This window comes from Heloderma suspectum, chromosome 7 (assembly GCF_057233095.1).
Source record: "Heloderma suspectum isolate Gila_16-S chromosome 7, 16-S_ref, whole genome shotgun sequence".
Lineage (NCBI taxonomy): Eukaryota > Metazoa > Chordata > Lepidosauria > Squamata > Helodermatidae > Heloderma > Heloderma suspectum.
In genome coordinates this window covers 45,495,216-45,513,477 of record NC_139464.1, presented here as the reverse complement: position 1 = coordinate 45,513,477, position 18,262 = coordinate 45,495,216, and the positions used below count along the sequence as shown (strand labels likewise).

Genomic DNA, 18,262 nt, shown 5'->3' with positions numbered 1-18,262 from the left:
ATAATTACCGCAGAAGATCTGATCACTGATCTCCTGCCATCCTCTCTAGATAGGCCCATTAAAATATTTTTTCCCCTCATATGGCTTCATTGCTCTTTTGTAAGGGAGAGAAAAGGGCAACAATGTGAGTCACTATTAATTCATAACAGTTTATTAAAAGCTTGGTAGTCTTGGTCATAAGTGGAAGAAGTCTAGAAAGCTTTTTTTTATTTAAAAAAGGGCTACATATATTATCTCAAGTCAAGCTTTACAAAGCCTTTTAATTGTAGCTGTTGACTATTAGTTTTTATACTTCCAGTTAAGCTAGGAACTTCCTCTAGACTCTAATGCATTTCTTTTAGTGAGGTTACATTCTAATACCTTGCCCTTGAAAAGGGCAAATTGATTAATTGCTGCAGTATAAGCATTGTAATGCAGGGCTGGCAACTGAGCAAGTCCTGCTTTTTTCCCCCACAGTCATGCTAGGGAAAAGATAAACAATACACTACATTTATTTTAGCTTGATGCCGAACATTAGTATGTTGATCTACAGCTAGGGTGCTGGGGCTCCTGCATAAAGTGGCCTGCAGCACCACCACTGCCACCACTGCGGGTTTTTTTTTTCAACAGGTGAAAGTAAGGAGAAAAACTGGATGGGGGGAAAGAAAGTTAAACAAGGACATAGAATCATAGAGTCATAGGGTTAAAAGGGGCCTACAAGACCGTCGAGTCCAACCCCTGCTCAGTACAGGAAGCCTGATTCCCAGGCAGTCTCCCATCCAAGTACTAACCAGGGCTGACCCTGCTTAGCTTACGAGATCAGATGAGATCAGGTGCATCCAGCCCTTTTGCATAATACAGTAGTTTTAAATTGGGACACAAGTTGCAGGGTAGGGCTAATGCTGGGTCCTGAGTCGGAAAAGCTAGCATTTTGAGAATATTAATGGTAGGGATGACTTCCTTAGGAGCTTGTGTTGGGCTTGAATCATTGGCCTAATCCCTCATTTGCTATGGGTTGTGTGGCCTTGTTTCTGCCTCAGTTTCCTCACCTATAAAATGTAAGTAAAAATGGATGGTTCTACAACTGCTCTACAAATTAGAACACCTATATCAATGGGAAGTAGTAAGGATGGTGCCAAAATCCATCCCTGCTAGAGGTCTGGACCAGAACTGGCACTTGTCCAGTGCTGGTAAATTTTAGATCCAGTCTGGAAATAACTGAGAGGAAAGGCCTACTGTGGTTTGATGAAATCACCAGATGGGTGGTAGGCCTTGTTGTACAAGTTCAGAGAGCTCCGGTATTTCAATGAGTCAGCTTTGTCATTGACCCTGTGCTGTAACAGACCTCTGTACTTTCAAGAAGGCATAGTGCATCCACATCAGGCCATAATATTATGAATGTGACTCGTCTGTTGAGACATGATGCAGAAGGAAGACATCCCTAGCAGCTTTGCCCTGTAGTTGCTGATAAATTATTTATAAGTGTGTTGAAAATGTAAAAATATTGCTTAGTAGCCCTACCTTATTCTGAACTTGTAACAGTAAAATACGTTGACGTGGTTTGCATGTAATGCTAACCCATGGTTTATTTAAGCCATGGTTTGTTGCTCTGCCCAGAATTTGTCTAGCAGGTGATCGACCAAACCATTATTTGTTTTCTCAGTCCCCAGGTCATTGGTTTCTCTCCCCCTTTGCTTGCCCCCTCCCTTGGCAACTACCTTGGCAGCACTGCAGTACTGGCATGTAAAGTGGGTTTTTGATAGCACTTGCCTGCTGCCTTTGTAGCCTTGCAAAACAACTCATGAACAACCCACAATTCTGGGTTCGCATGTAACAACATCCTATTGTTTAAACAACCCACAGTTCATAACCCAACAACAAATTATAGGTTCTCTTTGTGATTTGTTCATGGTTAACCCATAGTTCTGGGTTTGCACATAATGACAACACACAATTCAATAAAACATGGTAAATTAAACCATAGTTTGTTGTTACGTGTGAACCAGGACATTGAAAGAAGGAGCTACAGATAGAAAAGAAGCCTGCATCTGGAAAGGTAGAATAATCTGTCTGAACTCTTGTTTGCTCTCTTTTCAGATTGCCATCACGAAAGCCAAAGTGGATTTCTCCGGTGTGCTGTGCCTGCCCCCTTCCGTCATTGCTGGAAATGGGCTGGACGGAGGAGGGGCTGGCGAGAATGAAGATGAGGCGGTGTTGCTGTCTCTTTCGGCAGCACCAAGTCCCCAGAGTGAAGCTGTTGCCAATGAGCTGCAGGAGCTCTCTTTGCAGCCCGAGCTGACCCTAGGCCTCCATCCTGGCCGGAACCCCAATCTTCCTCCACTAAGTGAGAGGAAGAATGGTAAGTGGAATAATAAGAACTGTAATGGTGAAAATGGTGTATAGAATTCTAACTGTTCCTTACCACTGAATAATTGCGCTGTAGAGATATACGCTGTGTGATGAGTTTTGCACAACAGTCTTAGATTTACTGATATAAATGAAGGTGTGGGCCTCTCCATCATAACTAATGCACTGTATCTGGTGACTTATCTGATTCTGTTTTAGGTTGAGAATTTTTTTCTATGACTGAATTTGTGTTCAGTAGGAAAGATGTATGTTAATTGGTGGTAGATCGAAGAAGAGTAAAGCCCTTACTTTTGTATAAGAGCACGCTCCTCCCTTAGATTTCATGTGCTTAATATGGTTTCCTTCTCATTGATATAATAGGACTAGGAAGGGAGTGGGGTCTGTGGAACCTCTAAAATGGCCATATGTGGGACCTCCTGGTCTCAGTTAGTCTTGTATATGTGGGATTTATTTATTTTTATTTAAATTTGTTTATACCTTTACATACACAATGGGCATGTTCGCACGACATGCTAACCCATGATGGGTGACAAGCTACGCATTGAGTGTTTTGCGAACAACTCACAGTGTGTGCTTGGTGTGCTTGAGAGATCATCAGCCACACCACCCACAGTGTGTGGCTTGTTTCTCCCCCCATTCCCCCTCGGTCCTCCAGCCAGCTCTACTGGGCATCCTGGAAGACTTGGCGGCAGGACCCATCTTGTCTGCTGCCAAGCCCCTGTCTCCGCTCTGACCGCAATTGTGATAGCAGTCGGAGCTCCTTTTTTGGTGCCACTTTTTTCTTGCCTGCGGCAGCCGCTCCAAATTGCCCAAGTGGCACTTCAGAGGGGCTGCTGCTGCTGCTCCCCTCCAAGCCCCCTGTCCTCATGCCAACTGTGATCGCAGTTAGAGCCCCCACTTTAAAAAACCTTTCTTGATGCACAAATGGGGCTGGGAATTCTCACATTTTCCCAGCCCTGTTTTGGCAGCTAAGCAGGGTCAGCCCTGGTTAGTACTTGGATGGGAGACTGCCTGGGAATTAGGCTTCCTGCATTGAGCAGGGGGTTGGACTCAATGGTCTTGTAGGCCCCTTCTAACCCTATGATTCTATAATTCTATGGGTGAAAATGGCCCTTTTTGTTTTGGTTATTCACAGTTGTGCACTTCTATAACTGAGTATCCAAAAATATAGGGGCTTGCCTTGGCTGCTCCCTTGTATGTCAAACATACAAGGGAACACTCAAGGCTACACTGTGGCAAGGCTGTTTTGACAGCCTTCAACAGTTGACAGGGAGGGAAACAGGGTGTAAATCACCTCTCTAGCAAGAGTGTCCCCAGGCTTTAATGAGATGCCCTGTCATAGAGAGTGTTTTTCAAGCTGATCCACTTGTCCCTGTCCCCATTTTTCCACTACCAGGGCTTAGAGTTTGACAGCTCTTCTGACAGCTGTCAAACTCCCACATGGCCCAGCGAAAAAGTGGTGCGATGCACTTTTTTATGAAAAGCAAGTCCTGCTGACTCAGGGTGGGGTGCACTAGAAGGGGCACCCCCAATGGTTGTAGCAAGGCTTTAAAGCCAGGGGTGAGTGTGTGTGCGCTCGGCTAACTTGAGCACTTTCCCCACCTGTCAAGAACCACACGGATTTAAATTGATACCTCGACCTTTGGGGATTCCCTCTTTCTAATGCACACATCCTCTAGCCTTCAGCACCCTGGTTTCATAGAAAAGTGCACGCCACCCCATTTCTCTACCCCAAAGTAAGTAACTGCTTCTGCTTTGATAGCTGTCAAAATAGAAATGGTTACAGCGTTCTTAAGAAAAAATGGGATGGTGCTTCAGGCAGCCGTAAAAACAGGGACACGGGACTCAGGCAAGTGGGGATTCCTAGCAGGGCGCTCCCAAGGTTCAGGGCAATGCATTGAATCCTGGGGGCACCCTGGAGGCAGTGTAGCCTTGAGTGTTCCCTTGTATGTTTGACATCATGGTCGGAGCAGGGACTGGGGGCTTGGAGGGAGTTTGTCAGGGTGGAAACTGAGCCCATAGAGCCACAGAGCAGTTCTGATTCTGAGGAAGAGCAACAACCCGTGGGAGAGGAGCTTGCTCATCTCTCACAGGCACAGCGGCAGGGAGAGATTCCTCCTGCCTGCATTCCTGAGAGAGATAGTGACCCTGGCAGCGAGAGAGCGGGGGATGAGGCCTTGCTGGACGCTCATCACAGATGCAGAGAGCGGCGCCAGATGGAGGGCGCCGAGAGGAGCTGCTCTGCTCACTTGGCGCTAAAACTACAGTCGCATCCTGAGGACCCAAAGGTAAGAGGGAGGACCTCTCCATAGCCCATAATTTCAGAGTGTTCCCGCCCTTCTCCTTCAAACGGGGACCAACTGCCTTACCTGGAGCTTAGGCTACTCTGCTAACTACCCCAGTGCAGTTCCTTGCTTAGTCATTGGTGATTAGCATCTGAAAGAGTCATTAAGTTGTAAAAGGAATAAAGCCTTGGAAAGAATCCTTTTCATCTGTGTTTTGAGTTGGCTATTGGAGGGGACTGTAAGAGGCAGCTAGGGCACTCCTGACAGAGTTGTGGGAGCAGTGGCAGCCCTTCTGAAATGCTATTTGGGCACTTCAAAGGGTGCTGCTTGCAAGGGGAAAGGGGCACTTGCAGTGGTTTGGCTGTGGTCGCGAAAAGCAGTCATTTGGGAAGAGCGGCAGGGGTCTCTGATACTCTTGCTGAGTGGCTTGCTGAGAACAAACCATTGTGGGTTGGTGTGTCTTTCGAACCCAGTCATTGAAAGAGAAATGAAAAGGCTATACAAATGATTACTGCACAAATATACTATGCGCCAATTTTATATGTCCTTAGCATTCATTCCATATTCAGTAAAGTAAGATCACTTATTTGACACAGTATTTGGCATTTGTATGCCTTCTCTCCTGTGGACTTGTTCTGTGTGCTTATCCATTTCCACAAGATCTAGGTAATTTAAGAGCCATTACCTGTGTGGAGAAGAATGGGATTTCTTTCAGTATCTTGCCCATATGATTTTTGCAGTGACTAATAGTTTTGTGACTAATGATTTCACAATACTAGGAAAATTTACCTCTGTAACATTATATAAGATTATGAAAGGGTCTAACGCTATAACATACCCTAAACTTTGTGAGGCAGTATATATTACTGAACCTCAATATGACTGTACATACAACATCCCCACCATACATGCAGGATATTGGTTCTACCAACCAGCCTTGCATTTCTAACAATAAAAGTGAGCAGCTGAAATCATGATGTTCAATTTTGCTGGTGTTAAATACTATCTTAACATGAATTTTACACTGGATTTCATGTACTGATAAACTTATGGAATATTTCCTAATAGAATGGCATGTACTATCCCATTTTTGCCCTGTTATTTCTGAAACCAGATCCTTTTACCATATCACTTTAAATTTGAGCCTAGTGTTATTCAAGCCAATCATTCCCTCTATTCCTCAATTGTTTTGTCACTGTTTGCTAATTTCCTAGGAGAATAGTTGTGTTCTACTTTGTTACTAGAAAACCTCTCACTTGTTGGCATTGAAACGATGAAGGACATTAATCTCCAGAATACTGACTAAATTTTTGACCTGGTTTGCATGTTGGCAGCAACTCCATGGACAACAAACTATGGGTTGTTGAAAATGCAGCGGCAGTGAGTATGTGTACTGGTTCCTACACACCTGCCTGCTTCCACGGCGATGAACAATCCAGGGGTGCCCTGTCCCTTCGTTGTTTATGTGATGTCCGATCCATGAACTCTGAGTTGTTGGGGGATGAACAATGCAGAGTTTGTACCCATGGCTGAAGAGAGAGGTCTGGGGGAGATCTGATCTCAGATACCCCTGCATCCCTTACCTCTCTAACATTGAGCTCCAGTGTTGGAGAGGAGGGAAAGGAGGTGTGTTGGGGGTGGGCCAGTGGGTATGCCAGGAGAGGCTGTGAATCCATAGCTCTCCTGACCTCTGGACCTGCTCCCAAACTGGCTTATGGACTAAGCCAGCCTTGGAGCTGGCATCGATCAATTATCTCCCATGGGTTTCAGTAGAAGGGAATTTGTCAACAAAACAAAATGGTACAGGGAGGGGAAAAAAAGCTGAAATGCTGCTTCTCCCTCTCTTCAACATTGGCATGAGCCCAGCAGTGCAGAAGTTCTCCACAGCAGAAGGTAGGATTGTTCTGCTAGTTGTTATAATATGTGAATCAATTAATTAACTAGAATTCAGTTATCTTATTAAAACAATCAGGAGTAATCAACCAGATAATTCATAGATGATTATTTCATCAAGCAAGATTATTTGCATTTCCATTAAAAAGTGGGAAAGAATAAATTCCGTTAATACAGTTTCTTCACCCGTTTACCTGTTCTTGATAATTCTTATACTATTATAGTTTATTAAATCATAAGTTTTAAATTTTAGATCCCCACACACACACACTTATCAGTTTGAACTCAATTGTCTATAAACAATCCATTTCATTTAGGGTAAGTATAAAACAAAAATCCCATTCTTAAAATGTTATGACTGTTTAGTAAATAGTCTCTTTAACCTTAAACCATAGAAATATTTTATTCCATTTTTTCTAATCATTAGTAGCACAGAGACCAATAGAAAAGTCCATTAGCAGGTTCATTATCACAAAAATATGAATCAGACCTTAAATTCATTCAGTTTGTTTTACCTTGAAGATTTCTTTCTTTTCAAATTATCAGGGTAATTAATGCTCAGGCATGCAGGAAAATCAACAGTCTCCATCTTTTTCCATTCATAAGATGGCAGAGATCATGTCAATATGATGACAAATATTATCTTAAAAGTGCCCAGAGTCAGTCTTTTCTGGCGGAGTGGGCAGAAGGTAGATCTCCAGATGTTTTCACCTTCAGCTCCCGGAAGCCCCTGCCAGCATGGCCAATGTTTAGGAATGCTGGGAGTTGAAGTCCAAAACATCTGCAGATCTACTTTCTGCCTACCCCTGTTTTATTATAGGTTTTCCAAATAAATTGTTTCCAATCAGGAAAAAGGTTGTACATTCAGTCTGCTGTTATATTCTTCAGTTAGCACAGTCTCTGTTTACAAACTTCCCTTGCTTCCTCACTTGTTACCCCTCTGGCTGTACCCCAGAAGCTGCAAGGACATTTTATATGCAGCAGTACCGAGACCCTGCGCAACATTCAGAAAGTCCCAGAGTGAAAGAGCAGCTCCCTTCTCCCAGTTCCATGCAGGGATCATGACTTACTGTGGTGGCTGGAGCTAGGCAGTGGCTTCCACTGAGAAGGGGAGAGGGGATCAGTGGCTACCACCTTCTCCCCATATGGGAGATTTCTTAAAGCACCAACGATTTTGGGAGGATGGAAAATCTTGGAGCAGTTCTCTGCATTTTCTAGCTTTGCACTTTGTGCATGTGATTAGACTAGACTTCTTTTCCTTTCATATTTACATTATAAAAATAGCATCTTAAAGAGGCTAACTCTTAAAACAATATGTACTGGACTCGGTGATCACTAAGCTGTTGTTGGATGGAACTGCAAGTAACCTGTTGAGGAATGCCTTTCAAACTTCACCCTGAGGAGCATACAATTGCTGCAGGAAATGGCATAGGTGAATCATTAGGTGGCTCTTTTCCAAGTAATTCTGATGGGCAAATGTGTAATTGGCTGGCTGTATCAGGTGGGGATGGAAAACCCAGTGTCTTCACTAGCTACAGAGCTGATGTAATATAATGACTAAGACTGAGTTATGGTCCAGGATTGTCGTAAGGCTGAAGTATTCAAAATGCTATAGAAAAGCTAAGGTTTATTATGATTATTATTGTAACTGTACAATTATTTATTTATTTATTTATTACATTTATATCCTGCCTTTTTTCCTCATTAAGGAACCCAAGGCGGCATACACAATCCTTCTCCCCTCCACTTTATCCTCACAACAACAACCCTGTGTGGTAGGTTGGGCTTGAGAGTCTGTGTCTGGTCCAAAGTCACCCAGTGAGCTTCCATGGCCAAATGTGTCAGGGTGGACACTGAGCCCATAGAATCCCAGAGTAGTTCTGATTCGGAGGAAGAGCAGTCGCTCCTGGGAGAGGAGCGCGCCCCTTTTTCCCAGGGCCTGCAGCTGACAGAGATTCCTCCCACCAACATTCCTAGATTAGAAAGCAGTCCAGGGAGTGACCCAGCACCGATAGCAGACTGGTTGGATGCGTGGCGCAGACGCAGAGAGCGGCGCCAAATGGAGAGCGCGGAAAGGAGGCGTAGCGCCCGGTTGGTGCTCAAAGAACGGTTGCGCCCAGAGGATTCAAGGGAAAAGGGGAGGGATTCTCCCTAGTCCTTATATTCAGGGGTCTGCCAGTAATTGCCTTTCAAATGGGGACCAACTGTTCCAACTTAGGGCATAGGGATGCTGCTGCTCAGATCTAGTTGCTACCTGTAGAGTTGTAAGTTGTAAAAGAAGAATAAAGCTTTGAAAAGAATCCCTTTGTCTGCGTCTGGACTTGGCTACTGGATTAGACTGAGAGAGCCCTCCAAGGATCCCTTGACAAAATGGGGACTAGAGCCCGGATCTCCCAATTCCCAGTCCAACACTCTAGCCAATACACCACACTGGCTTACACTCGCAGGAATACTATGTAATTCTGAGCAGTCACTATTGGCCTGGTGCGTTCTAGACTTTTAATATATGGAGTATCCATCCTACGGACTGCACCTTCACTGCTTGGAAGCCACCAAATTCAGAGGCTTCCCAGATTCCTATGTCCTGCTGGCCTGAAGGTGGATAGGAGGAGTGGTGGAGGCAATTTTTGTCTCTCCATCCTCCAATTGCCTTTATTTTCACTAGACAGGCTTTTCAGCCTATCTAGGAAGGACGCTTTGGAGGAGGAGGGATGGAGGCTAGGAAGGGGTTTTTTGAGCTATCTTATGGTCCCAGGGACCCTTGCCCAGAAACCAAAGGATTGCTGGACAGAAGTCATGGGTGTGTGCTCAGTGTAATGAGCTCCTGGCTCTCATGGAACAAGTTTGTTCCCTTGAAGCCAAGGTTGTTGATTTGGAGAAACAAAGAGGCAGAGAGGTTGGTGAACGAGACCTTGGGGACCTAATAGAAGTGTCCCAATCCCTGAGTGACAGCTCCACTGTTGTCATGGATAATGAGTGTCTTGGGGAAGGAGAGTGTCAGCTTGAGGAAGAGGGAAATGATCCCTTACAAAGGACCCATTCCTTGGAAGGTGATATCCTTCAAATATCCTCTCATGGCAAGGATGTGCCTCCAGAGGGTGCGACACTTGTGATAGTGGGAGAATAGATCATTAGACTCATAGACAGCTGGGTCTGTGATGGGCATGTAGTTGTTCAGTTGTTAAGTCGTGTCCGAATGGCAACCCACTCCAGTATTCTTGCCAAGAAAACCCCATGGAACATATCACAGGGCATGTAGACTTCATGGTAAATTGCCTGCCTGGTGTGAAGGTTGCTGATATCACATGCTGTCTAGATAATTTTGTAGATAGTCCTTGTGTGGAGTAGGGTCATGGTCCATGTTGGTACCAATGACGGGAATGTAGTCATGAGGTCCTGGAAGCCAAATTTAGGTTGCTAGGTAGGAGGTTAAAATCCAGGACCACCAAGGTGGCTTTCTCTGAACTGCTACCTGTTCTACACACAGGGCCAGCTAGACAGGTGAAGCTGAGGAATCTCAATACGTGGATGAGATAGTGGTGTAGAGAGGATGGGTTCGGATTCATTAGGTACTGGGTAACATTTTGGGACAAGCTGGGCCTGTGCAAGAGGGACAAGCTCCTCCTGAGCCAGAATGGAACCAGACTGCTGACACTTAACATAAAAAAGGTGGAAAAGCAGATTTTAAACTGAATCCTGGGGGGAAAGCCACAGGAGCTGGGAAGCATCCGGTTTGGGTTGAATCATCCCTAGGGGAAGAAGATGAAAATGTTTTTGATTGCCCAAATGGAGACAAAGAAAAGAGTCAACATGGCTTCCACAAAGGTAAGACATGTCTGATTAATCTTTTAGAGTTCTTTGAGAGTGTCAATAAACATGTGGATAGGGGTGATCCAGTAGACATTGTTTACTTGGATTTCCAAAAGGCCTTTGCCAAAGTCCCTCATGAACAACTCCTGAGCTAAGCAGTTATGGAATAAGAGGAGAGGGCCGCGGTGGCTTAGTGGTTAAGACGCTGAACTGCAGACTGGAAGGTCGGCAGGTCAGCAGTTCGAGACCCGAGTGCTGCGTGACGGAGTGAGCTCCCGTCTTCAGTCCCAGCTTCTGCCAGCCTAGCAGTTCGAAAGCAAGAAATTGCGAGTAGATAAATAGGTACCGCCTCGGCGGGAAAGGCAACAGCGTTCTGTGCACCTCGGTGTTCAGTCATGCCGGCCACATGACCACGGAAGCGTCTTCGGACAGCGCTGGCTCTTCGGCTTAGAAACGGGGATGAGCACCGCACCGCACTGCATTTGGGGACATGACTGGTTGGGGACACCTTTACCTTTTAACTGGTTAAAGAACAGAAAGCAGAGAGTAGGAATAAATAGTAACTTCTGCCAATGGAGGGATGTAAACAGTGGGGTCCCACAGGGATTTGTATTGGGACCAGCACTTTTCAACTTATTCATAAATAATTTGGAATTCGAAGTGAGCAGTGAGGTGGCCAGGTTTTCTGATGACACCAAATTATTTAGGGTGATTAAAACAAAACAGGATTGTGGAGAGCTCCAAAAGAATCTCTCCGAACTAGGAAAATGGGTGTCAAAGTGGCAAACGCAGTTCAGTGTAAGCAAGTTTAAAGTGGTGTATGTTGGGGCAAAAAATCCCACCCTCATGTATACGCTGATGGGATCTGACCTAGCGGTGGTGACTGATGAACAAAGAGATCTTGGGTTGTGGTGGATATGTTGACCCAGTGTGCGGTTGCTGTGGAAAAGGCAAATTCCATGTTAGGCATAATTAGAAAAGGAATTGAAAATAAAACTGCCAATATCATACTGTCCTTGTACACATCTATGGTGTAACTACGCTTGGAATACTGTATGTAGTTTTGGTCACCATACCTAAATTTTAGAGTTGGAAAAAGTGCAAGAAAGGGTGACTAAAATGATCAAGGGGCTGGAGTAATTCCCCTATGAGGAAGGCTTACAACATCCGGGGTTGTTTAGTTTAGAAAAAAGGCGAATAAGGGGAGACACGATAGAGGTGCACAAAATTATGCATGGTGTGGAGAAAGTGGATAGGGAGACATTTTTCTCCCTCTCTCATAATACTAGAACCCAGGGTCCTCCCATGAAGCTGATTGGTGAGAGTTTCAGGACAGATAAAAGGAAGTACTTCTTCACACAGCACATAGTTAAATTATAGAATTCACTTCCACAAGATGCAGTCCTGCAATGTTACCATTAATGCAAAACATACCTTAGCAGCTGTAGTGTTTGAAATGGTAGACTGCTATTTACTGTTCACGCACATGCATTATGTATACATGCATAGATACACACACATTGAAGGCAAGAGTTATTTCTTTCCACGCAGGGACTTGATTCTAGAGGCTGTGAGAGAAACCTGAAACCTGAAGAATGACAATTGTAACAACTCACAGTTACAGTTTTAATAAGGCTTCCCCCCGAAGCAAAAATAGGACAGAGTTGGGGAGGTAGATTTACCAGGGGAAGTTCTGGGAAAACTGAGACTGTCCATGATAAACAGTTTGAATATGTGCAATACAAAAATCCCTAAAGTAAGGCTCCCACTTGCCTTTTATCTGCATATTACCCCAGTTTTGAGCCTAGATTATATTATGTTAGCCAAATTGGTTTGGGGAAAATAGATCTGAAAATGCGTCCATTCAAAGGTTATTTCTATCTTCACTCTCAGTTCTTGGACATATAATTTGGGGTATGCGATAGGAAAACTGATACAGAGGTGCATACTTTCTTTTATGAAGTGTTAGAATGAAAGCTGCTATACCAGTGTATATGCTTTACATATCTAAAAATACATAATTAGCAACCTATGATGCTTATATACTGGAATAATGTCTCTATTGAATTCTTAAAATGGGGTGTGGTAAATGGCACTGATGAGGTAGATGTATAATTTAACAGGTCATACACAGCTATAGCCATGAATGTTTGCTGTGTAGGTGTGACCATTTCCTCGTCCTTTCAAGCACTGATGTAGCGCTGTGCAAATGGGTGGCAGTTCAGTGTTTGAACTCTCCTAACTTTTTCAAATTGGCTCTGGATTACCTTGAGCAGTGGACTTTTTATGTGACTAACCCTTATATTGGGCAATGGGGAGGAGTGGCAGTAGGGAGAATCATTAAAGTGGCAGAGAAATGTTGTCTAGTTTTTTTGTTGAGAGTTCTTTTATTCTCAACTCCAGACACAGACTGCTGAGTCAGAGCTGAGTTAACTTATGTGCTGAGTGGCCTCCTAGCAGGTTAACCCTCAGTGTGCCTAAAATTTATCCTATCCACGTTTTGATAGCAGCAGTGTGGTAGTTACATAATATGTTGCTAGGATGTGCATATCCTTCAGCCTCAAACTCTGAAATGATTGTTCTTGCATTTGTATGTTATATGACTCTCTGTATAAATATCAACTACTTTGCAATTCTCCAAACTAAAGAACTTCGCCTCAACAACCTTAGGTCCTCAAATGTGTGATAACTCTCTTTTTTCAATTATCTAGTCTGATTATGTAGTTTTCTAACTTTAATACTTCAAGACTGGAAACGTACAACATACTCATGGAGGACCAACATCATTTAATTACAGAATTCCTTATTAGTAATGTAAATTGGCAAAAATACCTTGTGATTACTGAATGAAAACTTTACTCCAGGCGTCTTGGCACATTGTGTATGATGCTTTCAAAGCTATGGTCAGAGGCTGGTTCCATGCAACAGCATCAAGAATGAAAGAAAATAAAAAAAATTAAGGACTTAATAACTAACTTGCAATAAATAAGTGTACAAATGCTTGAAAAAAAAATGATAAATTTGGGAAACAGTTGGATTTTGAAGAGACAGTTCTTCTGTCAACTAGACAATACTAATTGAAATTGGTGGTATGCCCAGCAGAACATTAGCCTGGCAATTAAAAAATATATTCAGTCTTAGTTACATACATGCCAGGTATTAGAACCACCTCTTAACTCACTACTAGATCAGAAGATATCTGTGCTGTGGTTACCAGTAATTACAAAAACTATGGGGTCTGATGGACCCCACTAAACAATATTAAAACCTATCTAAATGCTCTGCCTTCTCCAGCACTTTCAGCTGAGCACTGGTGGATATGACATCAATTACAGTTCAAGAAGGGGAAAAAATAATACAACAATTAATCCCCTCCAAACTCTAAGTATTGATGGCTTTGCTGCCGTATTCTACAAGAAATGTCATGGAGAATTTGTTCCCTGCTTGATTTTTCTTTTAAGTAAAGTTTTTGGAGAAAGGGAAAGCACCAACTTCCTGGGCTGAGATACACATTGTTGTAAACCCACTGTGGTGAATATTCCTCAGTGTTCTCCTCACGTAGACCATTTCCCTTACTAACCAGAATGATACAATTTTTACTTCCTTGTCTCTGAGATAATTCTAGTATGACTTGGTAACAACAACACAGAGTACAGATTGAGTATGGGTTGTCGTTTAATCTTGGAATGTTGTTGAATTGTGGATTGTTATGTGTGATTCCTGCACTATGATTTAACTATGGGTTGATAACCATGAACAATCCAGAGTTCATAACCCAACAACAAACCATGGGTTCTCTTCCTGGGTTGTTCATGGTTAACAACTCATAGTTAAACCATAGTGCAGGGTTCGCATGTAATGACAACCCAACTTTCAGTGACAACCCATACTCAACTCTTGGTAAGTCTTGATCGACTTACTAGTGGATGACATACTTAGACAGTTATTTTAGGGCTAATTCTTTGTCTGTTTGTGTATACTCTGTTGCATCTCTATGGACCAGGGCAGTTGGCTGTGACCCCCCCTTGCCCAGTTCAGGATCTAAAATCAGTGAAAGCCCCATCATAGCAGCATTCCCATTTGTAGTTGAATTAGTCTTTTTATTGGGCTGTTCCACTTTTTTTTTTTTGTCCACGTGAGCAATCTTAATCTTTCCTGGAAACCCGTGTTCATGGATAAATGATTATTCATTTTAATTGCTTCTGATGAAGTGGACAGTGTTCCTGAAAGCTTATGCCAGAAGAAATTTGTTAGATTTTAAGATGCTACAAAATTCTTGGTCATTTAATTGTGACATTATTGTCTCTCTTGGATTGTCAAAATAGCATATCATTTTAAGGTGACTTGAAGCCATCAAATTTACTTTACATTTCAATGTTCTTGTAGCCTGGTAGCAATCTGTTTCAGGCCCTGTAATTCTGAAGTTCTTATGAAGGATTCTGTTATTTCTTTTACTAGCAATTTTTGTTGTCACTTGCAATCAAATGATCACATCATCATTTCCTTGTTTTTCATCCCCAGCACAGTCTTTAGTCAACAGACGTGGTAATCTTTCATCTGTCCTGGGGCCATAAACCTGTGATTATTATCAGTCTGGGTCTGTCTTAGTTCTTTTGCATTCCTGGCAGTTTGACTCTTCAGGTTGTGCATTGTTAGTCAAATAACTGATTGGAAGTGATTGGGTAGAACTTGCAGTAGCTTGTTAATCTGCCTTGACATACTAAGCTGAGGAGTTTCACTGTGCAGAAAAGGAACATATTCTGGAGAAACTCAGTGGTTAGGAATGTAAGGAATGTTAGTCTTGAGACAGTTCACAAAATGAACTTGGTGCCTCAGGTAATGGAGAGCTTCCACTCAATTGTACAATGTATGGGGCTCTTTCAAACATGTTGTGAAATTCTGGATGCATTCTTCTGGAGCTCGCAATGTAGAACTCTTCATAGCTAGTGCAGGCTCAGTGTCTAATCCGCCCAATATTTTTTGGTAACCAATAGGCCCAGAGGCTATTTCTCTTGAGCAGGCCCATGAAAGTTTGTGGTTGCAGATGTGAACAATATGCATTTAATACCAAAAAACCTGCCCAGGAAAGCCTGACACTACTATTTTAGCTTTGTTTTATTGGAGGCTCCAGGAGTTGTCGTAATGCAGCTTGAATCATCAGATACCTTGGTTTAGATCTGTTGACTTTTGGTAATGTTGTGGCTCAAGTTTTCCTCTCATTTTTTAGTTCAGACCAAAGGAAGTTAGATCATAGCTTTGCCTTGCACATTCTTTGTAGGGTTGTGGTTCTTCCAGGATGCTGTATGCAAATAAAACAATGTGTTGGTAGAGCGACAGTGACTGTTTTGGACAGAGCTTATGGAAGTGTAACCAGAGAAGAGAAATCTACCAGACTGTGGAATGTGTTTGACACAGAGGTATAGAAGAGCTATATAGAAGCATAATGATTTGAGCAGCATTCAGTTTGCTTATTTGAATATATAAATTTTCAAATGGAGGGTGCTGGCTTCACAACTAAAGGACACATTGCACTTCTGTAGTGACATTTGTTTCATTTCAAGCATGTGACGTAATATATTTTTGACATTTTACAGGTGACTAACAACTAATTGAAATTGTAATTGGTAATTAAGGTGATACTTCTCATTATTGCAGTACCTTCTGAGTACATATAATTACAACAAAATATACTTTTTCACACATGACAGTATACATGCACCATGTAGGAACAAGTCCTATCAAATGTTTCTCAGTGTGATCCTCTAGCATTCTGTCTTGTATCAGAGAGACCTGGACTCATGTCCCACCTCTATTCATGGGCTCGTTGTGCAGCCTTGATCCAATTGCAACCTCTCAGCCTCATCGGCCATATTTAAAATGGGTGTAATATTAACCCTCTACAGTATGAGGGTGAACACAAAAGTTATGGAACTTAATATGTGATGAAAATGGAAAGATGCAGTGCCAGTAATTCCTGTTCATGGTTTGTTGTATCATTGTGCAGCAGTCACTTGGGTGATACTGTAAACTTGATCCAGAATCTCTTTGGTTTGTTCATAGTTTAGTGCCTTCTATTCTGAAGGATGTAATAGTGCTAGAAATATATTTATGTCGGAATCATTTCAGTGACTATACCAAGGACTTTTACCTATACCAGCCCATATTAGAGTCAGTGTGAAGAGGTGAAAGCTTAGACCAAAAGGATTTGGATAATTCCACCTATGTATGTCATTCTAAAAGTATAGTTAATTATTTAACTACTGTGCACTGCATAGAATAATCTGAGTTGCATTTGGTAATGCTAGAGATGTTTCAAGCCATTTTGGGAGTTTTGTGTGTGTGTTTTAATGGAACTTTAAAAGATTTTATCCTGGAGACAGTAACTGTCACCTGCCAGTGGGTATGAATTACATTAGTAATTCTTGCAGCCTGCTTTTCTCATCTGTAAATATTGTTGGATGTAATGTGGGTCAGAGTTGTTGCACTTTTTGTGGGCGGGACTCTACAGTTTTCAAGCTATGTGACTGTCTCTGCTTGGAGTCATGTGGGTCTTCAAATGCCTGGAAGAAAACTGCCTCATAAGTATAGCCCTCTAGGGAATTCAAGAGTTCACATACAACCTCCTCTTCCTTTCTCAAACAGGAGAGATTGTAAGAGAAATGAAACTTTCCAGAAAAGAGTTCTGAAGACATCCTCGCTTAGTTTAAACTAAATATCTCTGTGTCTGTAGTTTGGTTCTGGACTGTACCTGTAAAGTGAATAATTTAAGAATTGCACAGGAAAAAGAGCAGTTCTTCATGATAACCGACAAGGATTTGTATTTAAAAAGGAAGTCTTCGATGAGTCTTAATCTACAGTCCGTCCTAGATTTTAATTTTCTGGATAGTTCCTTTGAGAAAAGGCATTAGTATGATTCTGCTAGAACCAGAAACTCTGATGTTGGCAGTCCAGTCAGGTAATTTCAGATTAAACACTTTTGATGTGCTGTATACTTGCAATAATGATAACATGGGGATTGGAATTGAATGCTTGATGCCAGGCAGAGACTTGTTTAAAGGCTGTAAGTATTTCAACTTTGGGATTTAATTGCAAAAAAAAGTTTTCATTTTTTTCTTTCATGAAACTTCAGATGTTTGAACAGTGAGGTCACTTCTCTGAATTTCAAGGAAATAGCTGCCAAACCTTGGGTGCTATAATGAAGTATATTTGACTGGAAAAGCCCCATTCTCCTGATCACTGGATCTGAAGGTGTTGGCTACAGAATATTTGAACAATTTTGCAGGGAGTATTTAGAAGTATATTCTTTGGAAATTGCTTCCACTTTGTTTTATAGTTCTGCAAAACTTGTTTTCTTGCCTCCAGTGCACTCAGCTTAATCTTATGATGCCATGGTTAATTGTTAAACATGTCTCATGTAAATATTTTTTCCCTGATACGGTTAAACAGCATGGCAAGATGTTTGGTATCTGTATGAAATAAGGAGTACATGTGCAATAATTTCAGCATATGAAGACACTTAGCAGATATGTCTCCTTTATTAGGTTAAATTGTGACCTTAAGGAATCTATGGCACTTGAGAGGTCTGGGTAAAAAACCCCACAATTATTAGGCAGTGCCACTTACAAAGAAGGGAAGAATAATGAAAAATACTGCAGTTCACTCATGCCTTCCTCTATTAGTCTGATACTAACGACATTTGACTTTTAAAATAACTGTTGACATGTAAGAATTAGGTTCAGACAGGACATCCACTTGTTAGAGCATCCTGAAATACTTGTTGTTGTTGTTATTGTTCAGTCGTTCAGTCATGTCCGACTCTTCGTGACCCCATGGACCATAGCACGCCAGGCCTTCCTGTCCTGCGCTCTCTCCCGGAGCATGCTCAAGTTCATATTCATTGCATCGGTGATGCTATCTAGCCATCTCAT

General features: G+C 42.3%; 1 protein-coding gene across 3 annotated transcripts in view; it reads left to right on the top strand.

Moving 5' to 3' along the window:
• MRTFA (myocardin related transcription factor A) overlaps positions 1-18,262 on the top strand; it is a 151,365-nt gene that overhangs the window by 30,564 nt on the left and 102,539 nt on the right. For all 3 annotated transcript variants that reach the window (XR_014784296.1, XM_084809907.1, XM_084809909.1), the window contains exon 2: positions 2,077-2,338. The gene's annotated coding sequence lies outside the window, so the exon portion shown is untranslated. The remainder of the gene's footprint in view (positions 1-2,076; positions 2,339-18,262) is intronic.